This window comes from Bombina bombina, chromosome 5 (genome assembly GCF_027579735.1).
Source record: "Bombina bombina isolate aBomBom1 chromosome 5, aBomBom1.pri, whole genome shotgun sequence".
Classification (NCBI taxonomy): Eukaryota; Metazoa; Chordata; class Amphibia; order Anura; family Bombinatoridae; genus Bombina; species Bombina bombina.
In genome coordinates this window covers 782,571,139-782,584,883 of record NC_069503.1, presented here as the reverse complement: position 1 = coordinate 782,584,883, position 13,745 = coordinate 782,571,139, and the positions used below count along the sequence as shown (strand labels likewise).

The following is a 13,745-nucleotide window of genomic DNA, read 5'->3' as shown; positions in this document are numbered from 1 at the left end:
GGGTCAGTGGAGTTCCGCTGCGTCACTCTTTTAATTCCGAAACTCTCGGGACCTAGAGTGTTCTTCCTCACGTGGGAGGTTTGGGGGCTTAGTGCCTCCTTACTGCTGTTTTGGGCGGCTTGGCCCTTCTGAGGCTCTGGGAATTTGTCCTTTTGGACTTGTTCCTTCCATGGTCCTTTTTGGGGCCTGGTTTTCCCTTCAGGAGATGGTTGTTCCTTTTTGAAGACATTGGGGTCTCCTTTGGGCTCTGCTTAGGGTTCTTCCCAGGATCTGGGGATGATCTGCATCCTTTTTTTCATTTGATCCTCTGACTCGTTTTGGAGGTGATGTGGAGACTAGCCTTGCTCGAGTGACTTTGTTCTCGAGGTATCCCCTTGCTTTGGACGTCTTGTGGTGGTTTGAACGCCTATGGGCTCTAGTGTCTTGGTTTGAGATGCCTTAGCTCCTTTAGAGTGTTGGACTTCGGCAAGGGGTGGACTCTTCCTTTGGTGGGGACTTGCGAGGTGTTCTCGTTATCCTTGTTATTCTGGACATTGCATTGATTTCTCCCTGTGGGTCTGTTTTTTATATCAGACGGGATGTTTGAGTTTTTGGGATATTATTTGTTTATAAACAGTTGGGGGCTTTGACCTGTTATCGCCCTGGTTCGTCCGGTTGCTGAGGCTTACGCTCTGCGTTTTCCCTTGTGGTTCCCGTTGCGGATTGTTACCGGACTTTGCAGACTTTAGGGCGGGTTCCGGGTTTTCCACTTCCAGGGAACTCGGGCTATTACGTTTGGTCTGGCTAGTTGACCTGCTCATGGTTGGCCAGGTTTTATGAGTGCCAATGCTCATGGGGCTTGCCTTACGCTTATTGAACGGTTTCCCTTGGACAGTTTGCTGAAGTAACCTGGTGGCTTTTGCGGTTCTGCAGGCGAAGGGTTTGCAGGGTATCCGCTGCAGCTATTGCACCTTTTCGGTGTGCTAGCAGGCTATTTTCTAAGGGGATTCCTTTTCAAGTTCATCTGCGTTGGAGATTAATCTCTTGTGTCTTGTGTGCAGGTGCTCTGTATTTAATGGCCCCTTTTTTCTTAGGGGGGCTTGTTCTCCTCCTTACTGAGGCGTGGTCCTTGTCTTAGGGCTTCTCCTGCTATCAGGAGGTGGAACAGAGGATTTAACCTATGTTGAAGGGAGACATGATCTCTGGGTTGTTCTGTTCTATCTGGAGTCTTGCTAGCTCTGTGTTGAGACTATGTTGGGCCTTTTTTTGCTAGATTTGGCTTTGGCCTTGTTGACTGTCTCTAAGGAGTTTCAAGGCAACCAAGCTCTGTTGGAATGGCTGGGGCCATTCTTCCTCTCTTTTGGGAGCTGGTGTTGGGGTTCTTTTGTTCCCCTCTTTTCAGACCTGCTGACGCTTGGGCTGGCAGTAGGTTCTAAGATTGTTGTTCATCTTCGGGGGTGCAGTGGGCCTCATTGAGGTTCTGTGCTTCTCCCTTTTTGAGACCTATGTGTCGGTCTGGATTGCCTGGAGTGTGCTTTCTGTCTTGGAGTTTTTGCAATCTGATCTCTTGTTTGGCTGCTTTTTACTTCTCAGCAAGTATTTCTTCTGTGTCTTCCTGATGATGACTGCGTGTTCTTGACTCAGGTGTTTACCTCGTCTGGGTCTGCTACACGTATTCTGTTTTATTACTTCAGTATTCTAAGTTCTGACGTTTTGAGGACTCTTTCTTCAGTTGTCTTTTTTGGTGCTTTCGCACAATGTTGAGAGGAAAGTTTTCTCTGTTCTGATGCCCATTCCTAATCCTTCTGGTTTTTGTTTGGTCTGGGCGTTGCCTCCCCTTGTTTGTCAGGACCCATTTGGGTCTTTGTGAGCTGGGCTCACTCTGGGAGTTCTTTCTTTTATGGAATTTGTGGTGACCTTTTGGTTTCCCTTTGGTTCTCCTTGCCTTATCCCTTTGGCAGTTTTGGGCTGACGTTCCCTTCGCTAGTGAAGGGGCAGGTGTGGTTGGGGACCGACTGATAAGTGACGGTGTCTCCTGGAGGACTGTTGGCTCAGCAGCGCCTGATTTTGGCGGTCTCTAGCTAAGCTTGCGGGCTATCTGCGGGTCTGTGTCCTTGGGGCCTTTTTCTTTTCAATATTTCTCGGCTTATAATCTATATTAAGTTATAATATAATATGACATTACTAATGCAGAATTCTCCACAGAAAATGTTGCTGGTTGGGTAGTATTATGAAGTAGCCGAGTGGGTGACACGGGTGTAATGTAATACTTTGCATTATTAAATAATTTTTTTTTGCTATCCAAAGCACAAATTAATTGCATAATTTAACATAAATATATTTAAAGGGACAGTCAACACCAGAATTTTTTTGTTTAAAAAGATAGATAATCTCTTTATTACTCATTCCCCGGTTTTGCATAACCAACACAGTTATAATACACCTTTTACCTCTGTAATTACCTTGTATCTATTCCTCTGCAAACTGCCCCCTTATTTCAGTTCTTTTGACAGACTTGCATTTTAGGCAATCGGTGCTCACTCCTAGGTAACTTCATGTGCGTGAGCTCAATGTTATCTATAAGAAACACATGAACTAACGCCCTCTAGTGGTGAAAAACTGTCACAATGCATTTAGATTAGAGGCGGTGTTCTGTTATGTTTCCCTACCGCGTTACGTTTTCCTACCTACGGCCATGCCTACAATAAACTTGCAAATACCCTTTGCACACATGCGCTCACTGCCGCAGTCGGCAAACATTATAGAACACCGTCCACAATTTTGGCACTAGCTGGGGACATCAGGCTTCCTACAACTTATTTTATTCTGCATATTCAATACTATAATACTGATTTCTTTGATTAAAGGAGTGAACATATTTGAATAAAGGAGATATAACAGAAATAGTTACAAAATGGGCATGTATTAGCGTTTCATCATGAAAGGGAATGTTTGTAACTACTTATATTAGGTCTTCTTTATTGAAATACATTCACTCCTTTTAATCAATCGAAGAAATCGGTAGAATAAAATTGAATATACAGAATAAAATAACCTAGTTGTAGGAAGCCCCAGCTAGTGTCAAAATTGTGGACGGTGTTCTGTAATGTTTGCCGACTGCGGCAGTAAGCGCATGCATGCAAAAGTGTAGTTCCAAGTTTACATAGTTGTAGGAAGCCTGATGTCCCCAGCTAGTGCCAAAATTGTGGACTGTATTCTATAATGTTTGCCGACTGTGGCACTGAGCGCATGCATGCAAAGGGTTTTTGCAAATTTATTGTAGTCGTGCCCGTAGGTAGGAAAACGTAACGTGGTAGGGAAACAAAACAGAACAGCCACCTTCAAAGTCTAAGAAATTGGCATATGAACCTCCTAGGTTTAGCTTTCAAGTTAGCATATTAAGAGAACAAAGCAAAATTTGTGCTAAAAGTAAATTTTAAAGTTGTTTAAAATTACATGCCCTATTTGAATCATGAGGGTTTTTTTTTGGATTTTACTGTCCCTTTAATGATAATTTGTGCAATAAAACATTAAACATTTTTAATATTAGCTGAATTTAGCTTAAAGGGACACAAAACACAATTTTTTTTCTTTCATGATTCAGAATGCAATTTTAAGCAACTTTCTAATTTACTCCTTTTTTTTATCAATTTTCTTCATTCTCATGCTATCTTTATTTGAAAAAGTAGGAATGTAAGCATAGGAGCCGGCCCATTTTTGGTTCAGAACCTGGGTATTTCTTCCTGATTGGTGGCTACATCCCATTACCATTATATCATTTAGATATGCATAGATAGATCATTAAAAAGAATGAAATTATTGGGAGGCGAACAATCTTTAGATTAATCATTCATGTTTGATCAACTTTAAGCAGAAAAATGATTATCTTAATTTTAAATAGTTTTTAAACTAAAGAAAAATAACCATTACCTTAATAATATTTTAAACATATTTATTTTTTAATGCTTGCTCTTCCCTTCTTACACTTAGGTACTCATGCAGATATATTCCACTCCAAACAGTCTTCTATTCAGTGAGCTTCTTGAAACTTAGTATGGGTTGATTCTGTGTGCATAGATTTACAGGTGAGCAATGGCATTAAGTGACAGTAAAGTCAAAATAAACTTTCATGATTCAGAAAACAGGCAATTTTAAAGTGAAGGTCAATTTACGAATATTGCCCCACGGCATTGCATAGACATTTAAAAATTAAGAAGGGTTTAATTCATGAAAAGTTTTAAATTTATATATATATTGAAGAATTATTACCTATTTACCGCTGCGACGATAAGCGCAGCTTTCCCGTTCACAATTTTGTCAAATTGATTGACAGATGACGATTCGTAAAAGAACCAATCCTTGTTTTTCCCCGGGCCGTGACGTTTATCAAATGCTGGGCGGACATGATTCCCTGTATCATACGCTGTTGGCATTTATCATTGCACAAGCATTTCTGATTAAATACTTGTGCGATGCTGCCCCCTGCACATTCACAGCCAATCGGCCGCTAGCAGGGGTGTCAATCATCGCCGCTGCTTCTTAAGTTTCAGGCAGACCTGAAATCTGAAAATTGTATGCTCTATCTGAAACCCAAAAGTTATTTTTAATGATTATGTCCCTTTAAAGGGACAGTCAACACCAGAATTTTTATCGTTTAAAAAAAAAAAAAAAAGATAATCCCTTTATTACCCATTCCCCAGTTTTGCATAACCAACACTGTTATAATACACATTTTAAGCTTCTGCTGACTGCCCCCTTTTTTCAGTTTTTTTGACAGACTTGCATTTTAGCCAATCAGTGCTTACTCTTAGGTCACTTCACGTGCATGAGCTCAATGTTATCTATATGAAACGCATGAACTAATGCCCTCTAGTGGTCAAAATGCATTCAGATTAGAGTAAGTCTTCAAAGTCTAAGAAATTAGCATATGAACCTCATAGGTTTAGCTTTCAACTAAGAATATCAAGAGAACAAAGCAAATTTGGTGATAAAAGTAAATTGGGAAGTTGTTTAAAAGTACATGCTCTTTTTTTGGACTTGACTGTCCCTTTTAAGGTCTATTTATCAACTATGTATGTTAATTTTATAAAATTTTGCTGTGAAGAAGGGGCATGCCATTTCTGCAGCCACAAATTCAGTTTTGAGAACTACAAAACCAATCATATATGATATCTTCTAGATAGAAAATTTATCCAAAATAATCTGACAAAATCCTTTGGGAGAACATGACATTGTGAATGGATAAAAGGAATTTATCACACCAAACAATTATAGCCATGAATATACAGCAGCTTGCTATATATCAGCGCTGCGGACGGAATCTGTTGGCGCTCTAAAAATAACAGATGATGATAATATAATTAAAAACTAATCTATATTTCAGAAGGTATAACCTTTTGGATAATGTATCTTATAGAAACTATATTTTTAGATAGATTTTTCCTCAAAAAGCATTTTATTTAAAAAAAAAAAATCCAATTCAAATTTTAAAAAAAAAAAAAAAATTTTTTTAAATCATTGATTTTGATTTACCCTGATATTTTATGCTTTTTAATAATAGTTATTGAACAATGTAGGTAATTTAGGCGTTTTTTGGAAAAGTGAACTGATGCTTTCTAATCTTTTGAAGGCCGCCTCTTATCTAAATGCATTTGACAGTTTTTCACAGCTAGAAGGTGTAAGTCACGTGTGCCATATAGATAAAATTGTGCTCGCACATAAAGATAGCAAGCGAACAAAGAAAAATTGATAATAGGAATAAATTAGAAATTTGCTTAAAACTGCATGCTCTATCTGAATGCCTGAAATGCAAGTCTGTCAAAAGAACTGAGATAAGGGGCAGTCTGCACAAGCTTAGATACAAGGTAATTACAGAGGTAAAACATGTACTAATATAACGGTTGTTTATGCAAAACTGGGGAATAGTAAATAAAGGGATTATCTAACTTTTAAAAAAAAAAAAATGCTTTTTATTTCAGTACTGGCAGACTTTCTGCCAGTACTTAAGATGGCGGGGACAATTGTGGGGTGGGGGAGGGAAGAGAGCTGTTTGAGGGAGGTCAGGGGGGATCAGGGGGTGGGATGTGTCAGATGGGAGGCTGATCTCTACACTAAAGCTAGAAATTAACCCTACAAGCTACCTAATTAACCCCTTAACTGCTGGGCATATTACAAGTGTGGTGCGCAGCAGCATTTAACGGCCTTATTATTACCAAAAAGCAACACCAAAGCCATATTTGTCTGCTATTTCTGAACAAAGGGGATCCTAGAGAAGCATTTGCAACCATTTGTGCCATAATTGCACAAGCTGTTTGTAAATAATTTCAGTGAGAAACCTAAAATTGTGAAAAATGTAACAGTTTTTTTTATTTGATCGCATTTGGCGGTGAAATGGTGGCATGAAATATACCAAAATGGGCCTAGATCAATACTTTGGGATGTCTTCTAAAAAATTTTTTATACATGTCAAGGGATATTCAGGGATTCCTGACAGATATCAGTGTTCCAATGCAACTAGCGCTAATTTTGATAAAAAGTGGTTTGGAAATAGCAAAGTGCTACTTGTACTTATTGCCCTATAACTTGCAAAAAACATTTAAACATTGGGTATTTCTAAACTCGGGACAAAATTTAGAAACCATTTAGAATGGGTGTTTTTTGGTGGTTATAGATGTGTAACAGATTTTAGGGGTCAAAGTTAGAAAAAGTTTGTGTTTTTTTCAATTTTTTCCTCATATTTTAATTTTTTTTTATAGTAAATTTATAAGATATGATGAAAATAATGTTATGTTTAGAAAGTCCATTTAATGGCGAGAAAAACTATATAATATGTGTGGGTACAGTAAATGAGTAAGATGAAAATTACAGCTAAACACAAACACTGCAGAAATTTAAAAATAGCCATTGTCATTAAGGGTAAGAAAATTTAAAAATGGTCCGGTCATTAAGGGGTTAAAGGGACACTGAACCCAATTTTTTTCTTTCGCGATTCAGATAGAGCATGACATTTTAAGCAACTTTCTAATTTACTCCTAATATCAATTTTTCTTTATTCTCTTGGTATCTTTATTGGAAATGCAAGAATATAAGTTTAGATGCCTGCCCATTTTTGGTGAACAACCTGGGTTGTCCTTGCTGATTGGTGGATAAATTCATCCACCAATAAAAAAGTGCTGTTCAGAGTACTGAACTAAAAAAAGATTAGATGCCTTCTTTTTAAAATAAAGAAAGCAAGAGAACGAAGAAAAATTGATAATAGGAGTAAATTAGAAAGTTGCTTAAAATTGCATGCTCTATCTGAATCATGAAAGAAAAAAATTGGGTTCAGTGTCCCTTTAAGGACCAAGGCTATTTTTACATTCCTGCGGTGTTTGTGTTTAGCTGTAATTTTCCTCTTACTCATTTACTTTACCCACACGTATTATATACCGTTTTTCTCGCCATTAAATGGACTTTCTAAAGATACCATTATTTTCATCATATCTTCTAATATACTATAAAAAATTATAAAATATGAGGAAAAAATGGGGAAAAAAACACACTTTTTTTCTAACTTTGACCCCCAAAATCTTACACATCTACAACCACCAAAAAACACCCATGCTAAATAGTTTCTAAATTTTGTTCTGAGTTTAGAAATACCCAATGTTTACATATTCTTTGCTTTTTTTGCAAGTTATAGGGCAATAAGTACAAGTAGCATTTTGCTATTTCCAAACCACTTTTTTTTAATATTAGCGCTAGTTACATTGGGACACTGATATCTTTCAGGAATCCCTGAATATCCCTTGACATGTATATATTTTTTTTTAGAAAACATCCCAAAGTATTGAACTAGGCCCATTTTGGTATATTTCATGCCACCATTTCACCGCCAAATGAGATCCAATAAAAAAAATTGTTCACTTTTTCCCAATTTTTTTTTCACAAACTTTAGATTTCTCACTGAAATTATTTGCAAACAACTTGTGCAATTATGGCATAAATGGTTGTAAACGCTTCTCTGGGATCCCCTTTGTTAAGAAATAGCAGACACATATGGCTTTGGCGTTGCTTTTTGGTAATTAGAAGACCGATAAATGCCACTGCGCACCACACGTGTATTATGCCCAGCAGTGAAGGGGTTAATAAGGGAGCATGTAGGGAGCTTCTAGGGTTAATTTTAGCTTTAATGTAGTGTAGTAGACAACCCCAAGTATTGATCTAGGCCCATCTTGGGTATATTTCATGCCACCATTTCACCGCCAAATGCAATCAAATGAAAAAAAAAAGTTTCATTTTTCACAATTTTAGGTTTCTCACTGAAATTATTTACAAACAGCTTGTGCAATTATGGCACAAATGGTTGTAAAAGCTTCTCTGGGATCCCCTTTGTTCAGAAATAGCAGACATATATGGCTTTGGCGTTGCTTTTTGGTAATTAGAAGGCCGCTAAATACCACTGCACATCACTTGTGTATTATGGCTAGCAGTGAGGGGTTAATTAAGTAGCTTGTAGGGAGCTTCAGGGTTAATTTTAGCTTTAATGTAGACATCAGCCTCCCACCTGACACATCACACCCCCTGATCCGTCCCAAACAGCTCTCTTCCTTCCCCCACCCCACAATTGTCCCCGCCATCTTAAGTACTGGCAGAAAGTCTGCCAGTACTAAAATAAAAGGTATTTAAAAACATATGCTGATGTGTAGGATCCCCCCTTAGGCCCCAACCTCCCTGATTCTCCCCCCCCCCCCCCCAAACAGCTCTCTAACCCTCCCCCTCTACCTTATTGGTAGCCATCTTGGGTACTGGCAGCTGTCTGCCAGTACCCAGTTTACTAAAAAATGTTTTTTTTTTTTTTTATTTTATTCATTTTTTCTGTAGTGTAGCTTTCCCCCCACCCGAGACCAACCCTCCACCCCCTCCCAGATCCCTTAGATGCTTTTTTTTAAAATAAATTTTACCCCACTTTTATTAAAAACATTTTCTATAGTGTAACCGTTCCCACCCGCTTCCACCCCATGTGCGCGCCTGCCCCAGCCCCCCCGGACACATGCGCGCCTCCGTGCGTGCGCCTGGCTATCCCGCCCCCTCCACGTCATGGCTCACATCGATGGCCTCCCACTGCAGCTCCCACCCACCAACGATACCGGCCATCGATGTCCGGTGCAGAGGGCTCTCTCTTAATCGAATGGCCACCTCCTCCTCCTCCCCCACCTCCTCCTCCGGAAAATGGTTAAGCTGGAATTTCCAGCTGCAGATCTGGTGATTTATAAAGATTGAAGTGAAGTCAGAAGAGTAATTATTTGACATATACACTGGGAATCTATAGCAGTTTGCTGCCTTGTTTTTATAGCTAAATAAAAAGAACCTTTTACAGGGATAGAGAATGATTGAGAGAGAGAGTGCTGTTTTAAACAACTTTCTAATTGACTTCTATTATCAAATTTTCTTTATCTTTTGTTGAAAAGCAGGAACGTAAGCTCAGGAGCGTGCTTATATTTGGCAAGAGCGCTAGATGATAGTACCTAGGTATCTCTTCAACAAAGAATACCATGGAACCGAAGCAAATTTGATAGCAGAAGTAAATTGTAAACTTTTTTTTTTTTTTTTTTTTTAATGGTATGCTCTATCACAGAAACACAGAAGAGAAATGTTGGGTTTTGTATCCCTTTAATGAATTTTTAATATTTATGATTTATCAAGTTTTTTTTTTTTTGTTTTTTTTTCGTTTAAAGGGACATGAAACACAAATATTTTCTTTCATGATTCAGAAAGAGCATACAATTTTAAACAATTTTCCAATTTACTTCTATTTCATTTGCTTCCTTTTCTTGTTATCTTTTGCTGAAAGGTTTATTTAGGAAAGCTCAGGAGCCGCAAAGAGCCTAGGTTCTAGCTGCTGATTGGTGGATATACATTGCTTTTTATGATCCAAATTGTGTGCAGACAAAAAAGCAAAACAAAACCTTTCCAGATTACGTCTATTATCAAAGTTCACAGATCATATTTGGTTGGTAGAAATCTAATAAAATAGGTCTTAAAGGGACATGAAAGTCAAAATTAAAGTTTAATAATTTATATAGAACATTCAATTAAAAAAGCTTAAAAAAAAGTTATTTCTACTTTAAATGTATTCTTTTTTTGGTGTACTTTATTTAAACTTGACTTTTTTTTTCCATGAGAACATACCTAGGTAGACTCGAGTGTGTCTTGAGTACTATTTGACAGCAGTTTTATATATTGAAGCAAACGCCACTTCCTTAAAGCAAGCAAGATACCTGGTCACTCCTTAGGTGTTTATGCAAAGGAGCCAGGTTTAAACAAAGGACTTTAATGTCCCTTTCTTTCATGATTCAGATAGGGCATTTCATTTTAAACAACTTTCCTATTTACTTTTATTATCAATTTTTTTTCTTCTATTGGTATTGTTTGTTAGAAGCTAAACCTAGGTAGGCTCCTATGCTAATTTTTAAGCCCTTGAAGGCTGCCTCTTATCTCAGTGCATTGTGACAGTATTTTATGACTAGACAGCGCTAGTTCATGTGTGCCATGTACTTAACATTGTACTTACTCCGTGAAGTTACCCAAGAGTCACCACTGATTGGCTATGCAAGTCTGTCAAAAGAACTGAAATAAGGGGACAGTCTGCAGAGGCTTAGATACAAGTTAATTACAGAGGTAAAAAGTGTATTAATATAACTGTGTTTGGTTATGCAAACGTGGGGAATGGGTAATAAAGGGATTATCTATCTTCTTAAACGATAAAAAGTCTGGAGTGGACTTTCCCTTTTCAGATATATTTTTTTTATCAGTGTTTGTAGTTGAAAAGCTATATTCACCATCAGTTTAGTAAGCCTACCTTTCACATATCGATAAATCATCAAACACTTTTTGAATAGTTTGAGGGACATTAAACACTAAATACATTTTTAGAAGCATAGTAGGTTATTCCCACCTCCCTTTAGTCCTGGGTGCATCTCCTGCAGATACCTGCAGTGTAATCATAATGGCAGCACACATGATTATAGAGCGGTGTATGAAATGTGTTTAGTGTCCCTTTAATAATAATTTCAATAAATGTGCACATCTAAAGCAGTCCCTCTTTTTCTTAAAGGGATGGTAAATCCTAGCTTTTGTGAAACGCTAGGATTAAAGGGACACTGAACCCAAATTTTTTGTTTTGTGATTCAGATAGAGCCTGCAATTTTAAGCAACTTTCTAATTTACGCCTATTACTTTTTCTTCGTTCTCTTGCTATCTTTATTTGAAAAAGAAGGCATCTAAGCTAAGGAGCCAGCCAATTTTTGGTTGAGTACCCTGAACAGCACTTGTTTATTAGTGGGTGAATTTATCCACCAATTAGCAAGAACAACCCAGGTTGTTCACCAAAAATGGGCTGGCATCTAAATTTACATTCTTGCTTTTCAAATAAAGATACCAGTGAAGAAAATTTGATAATAGGAGTAAATTAGAAAGTTTCTTAAAATTGCATGCTCTATCTGAATCGCAAAAGAAAAAATTTGAGTTCAGTGTCCCTTTATCATTGGAACAAATAAAGGGGACTTTCAGTCATGAAGTATAAAATACATCATGCTGAAAGTTTCTTTATTTGTCTGAAGCGTTTATTGCAATGAGAGCTGCTCATGCAGCCCATGGCAGAACGCTAATTTGCTGAGAGGTGACGTTTCCACCTTTTTTGCCAATAGCCGCGCGCTCCAACTTGTGCCAAGCCGTATAGGTCGCATGGCTATTGGCTAAGAGGTGGAAACGTCACCTCTCAGCAAAACCGCGTTCTGCCGTGGGCTGCCTGAGGCGCTCAGCGTGGTGAACGCATCAAACAATGGAACTTTCAGCATGAAGTATTTTATACTTCATGATTGAAAGTTCCCTTTATTTGTTCCAATGGTAAATTCTAGAGTTTCATAAACTCTAGGATTTGCCATCCCTTTAAAGGGACAGTCAACACCATAATTGTTGTTTAAAAAGATAAATAGCACCTTTACTACCCATTCTCCAGCTTTGCACAACCAACATTGTTCTATTAATATACTTTATAACCTTTAAACCTCTAAATTTCTGCCTGTTGCTAAGCCACTAAAGACAGCCTCTTATTCCATGCTTTTTTATTAGCTTTTCACAAGGGAATGCTAGTTCACATGAGCCATATAGATAACATTGTGCTAATGCCCAAGGGTTGTGGCAGACACTGCACTAATTGGATAAAATGCAAGTCAATAGATGACAAATAAAAACAGAATTTATGTTTACCTGATAAATTGCGATTACCTTGTATCTAAGCCTTTTCGGACAGCACCCTGATCACATGACTTTTCTCCTACGGTGTATCCGGTCCACGGCTTCATCCTTACTTGTGGGATATTCTCAATCCCTACAGGAAGTGGCAAAGAGAGCACACAGCAGAGCTGTCCATATAGCTCCCCTCAGGCTCCGCCCCCCCAGTAATTCGACCGACAGGAGAAAAAGGAGAACCATAGGGTGCAGTGTATAGTCGTTTACAAAAAATAAATTTAAACCTGACCAAAATGCCAGGGCGGGCCGTGGACCGGATACACCGTAGGAGAAAGAAATTTATCAGGTAAACATAAATTCTGTTTTCTCCTACATTGGTGTATCCGGTCCACGGCTTCATCCTTACTTGTGGGAAACAATACCAAAGCTTTAGGACACGGATGAAGGGAGGGAACAAGTCAGGTAACCTAAACGGAAGGCACCACTGCTTGCAAAACCTTTCTCCCAAAAATAGCCTCCGAAGAAGCAAAAGTATCGAATTTGTAAAATTTGGCAAACGTATGCAGTGAAGACCAAGTCGCTGCCTTACAAATCTGTTCAACAGAAGCCTCATTCTTGAAAGCCCATGTGGAAGCCACAGCTATAGTAGAGTGAGCTGTAATTCGTTCAGGAGGCTGCCTTCCAGCAGTCTCATAAGCCAACCGGATGATGCTTTTCAGCCAGAAAGACAGAGAGGTCGCAGTCGCCTTTTGACCTCTCCTCTTGCCAGAATAGACGACAAACAAGGACGATGTTTGTCTGAAGTCTTTAGTTGCTTTTAGATAAAACTTTAAAGCACAAACCACATCAAGATTGTGTAACAGACGTTCCTTGTTAGAAACTGGATTAGGACACAGAGAAGGAACAACTATTTCCTGGTTGATATTCTTATTGGAAACCACTTTTTGGAAGAAAACCAGGTTTGGTACGTAAAACGACCTTATCTGTATGAAACACCAGATAGGGTGAATTACACTGCAAAGCAGACAATTCAGAAACTCTTCTAGCAGAAGAAATAGCTACTAAAAACAAAACTTTCCAAGATAGTAACTTAATATCTATGGAATGTAGAGGCTCAAACGGAACACCTTGAAGAACTGAAAGAACTAAATTTAGACTCCATGGAGGAGCCACAGGTCTGTAGACAGGCTTGATTTTGACTAAAGCCTGTACAAACGCCTGAATATCTGGCATGGCTGCCAGACGCTTGTGTAACAAAACAGACAGAGCAGATATCTGTCCCTTTAAGGAACTAGCTGACAAACCTTTCTCCAATCCTTCTTGGAGAAAAGATAGTATCCTTGGAATCCTAATCTTACTCCATGAGTAACCCTTGGATTCGCACCAGCAAAGATATTTCCGCCATATCTTATGGTAAATTTTCCTGGTGACATGCTTTCTGGCCTGGATCAGAGTATCTATAACTGATTCCGAAAACCCACGCTTAGCTAGAATCAAGCGTTCAATCTCCAAGCAGTCAGTTGCAGAGAAACTAG

General features: G+C 38.5%; 1 protein-coding gene across 5 annotated transcripts in view; it reads left to right on the top strand.

The window, feature by feature from the left end:
- SOCS6 (suppressor of cytokine signaling 6) overlaps positions 1 to 13,745 on the top strand; it is a 123,696-nt gene that overhangs the window by 76,280 nt on the left and 33,671 nt on the right. The window contains exon 1 of one of the 5 annotated variants that reach the window (XM_053714872.1): positions 4,046 to 4,064. The exons of the other annotated variants lie outside the window; for them this stretch is intronic. The gene's annotated coding sequence lies outside the window, so the exon portion shown is untranslated. Of the gene's footprint in view, positions 1 to 4,045; positions 4,065 to 13,745 lie in introns of those variants that run through there. 5 annotated transcript variants of the gene reach the window in all.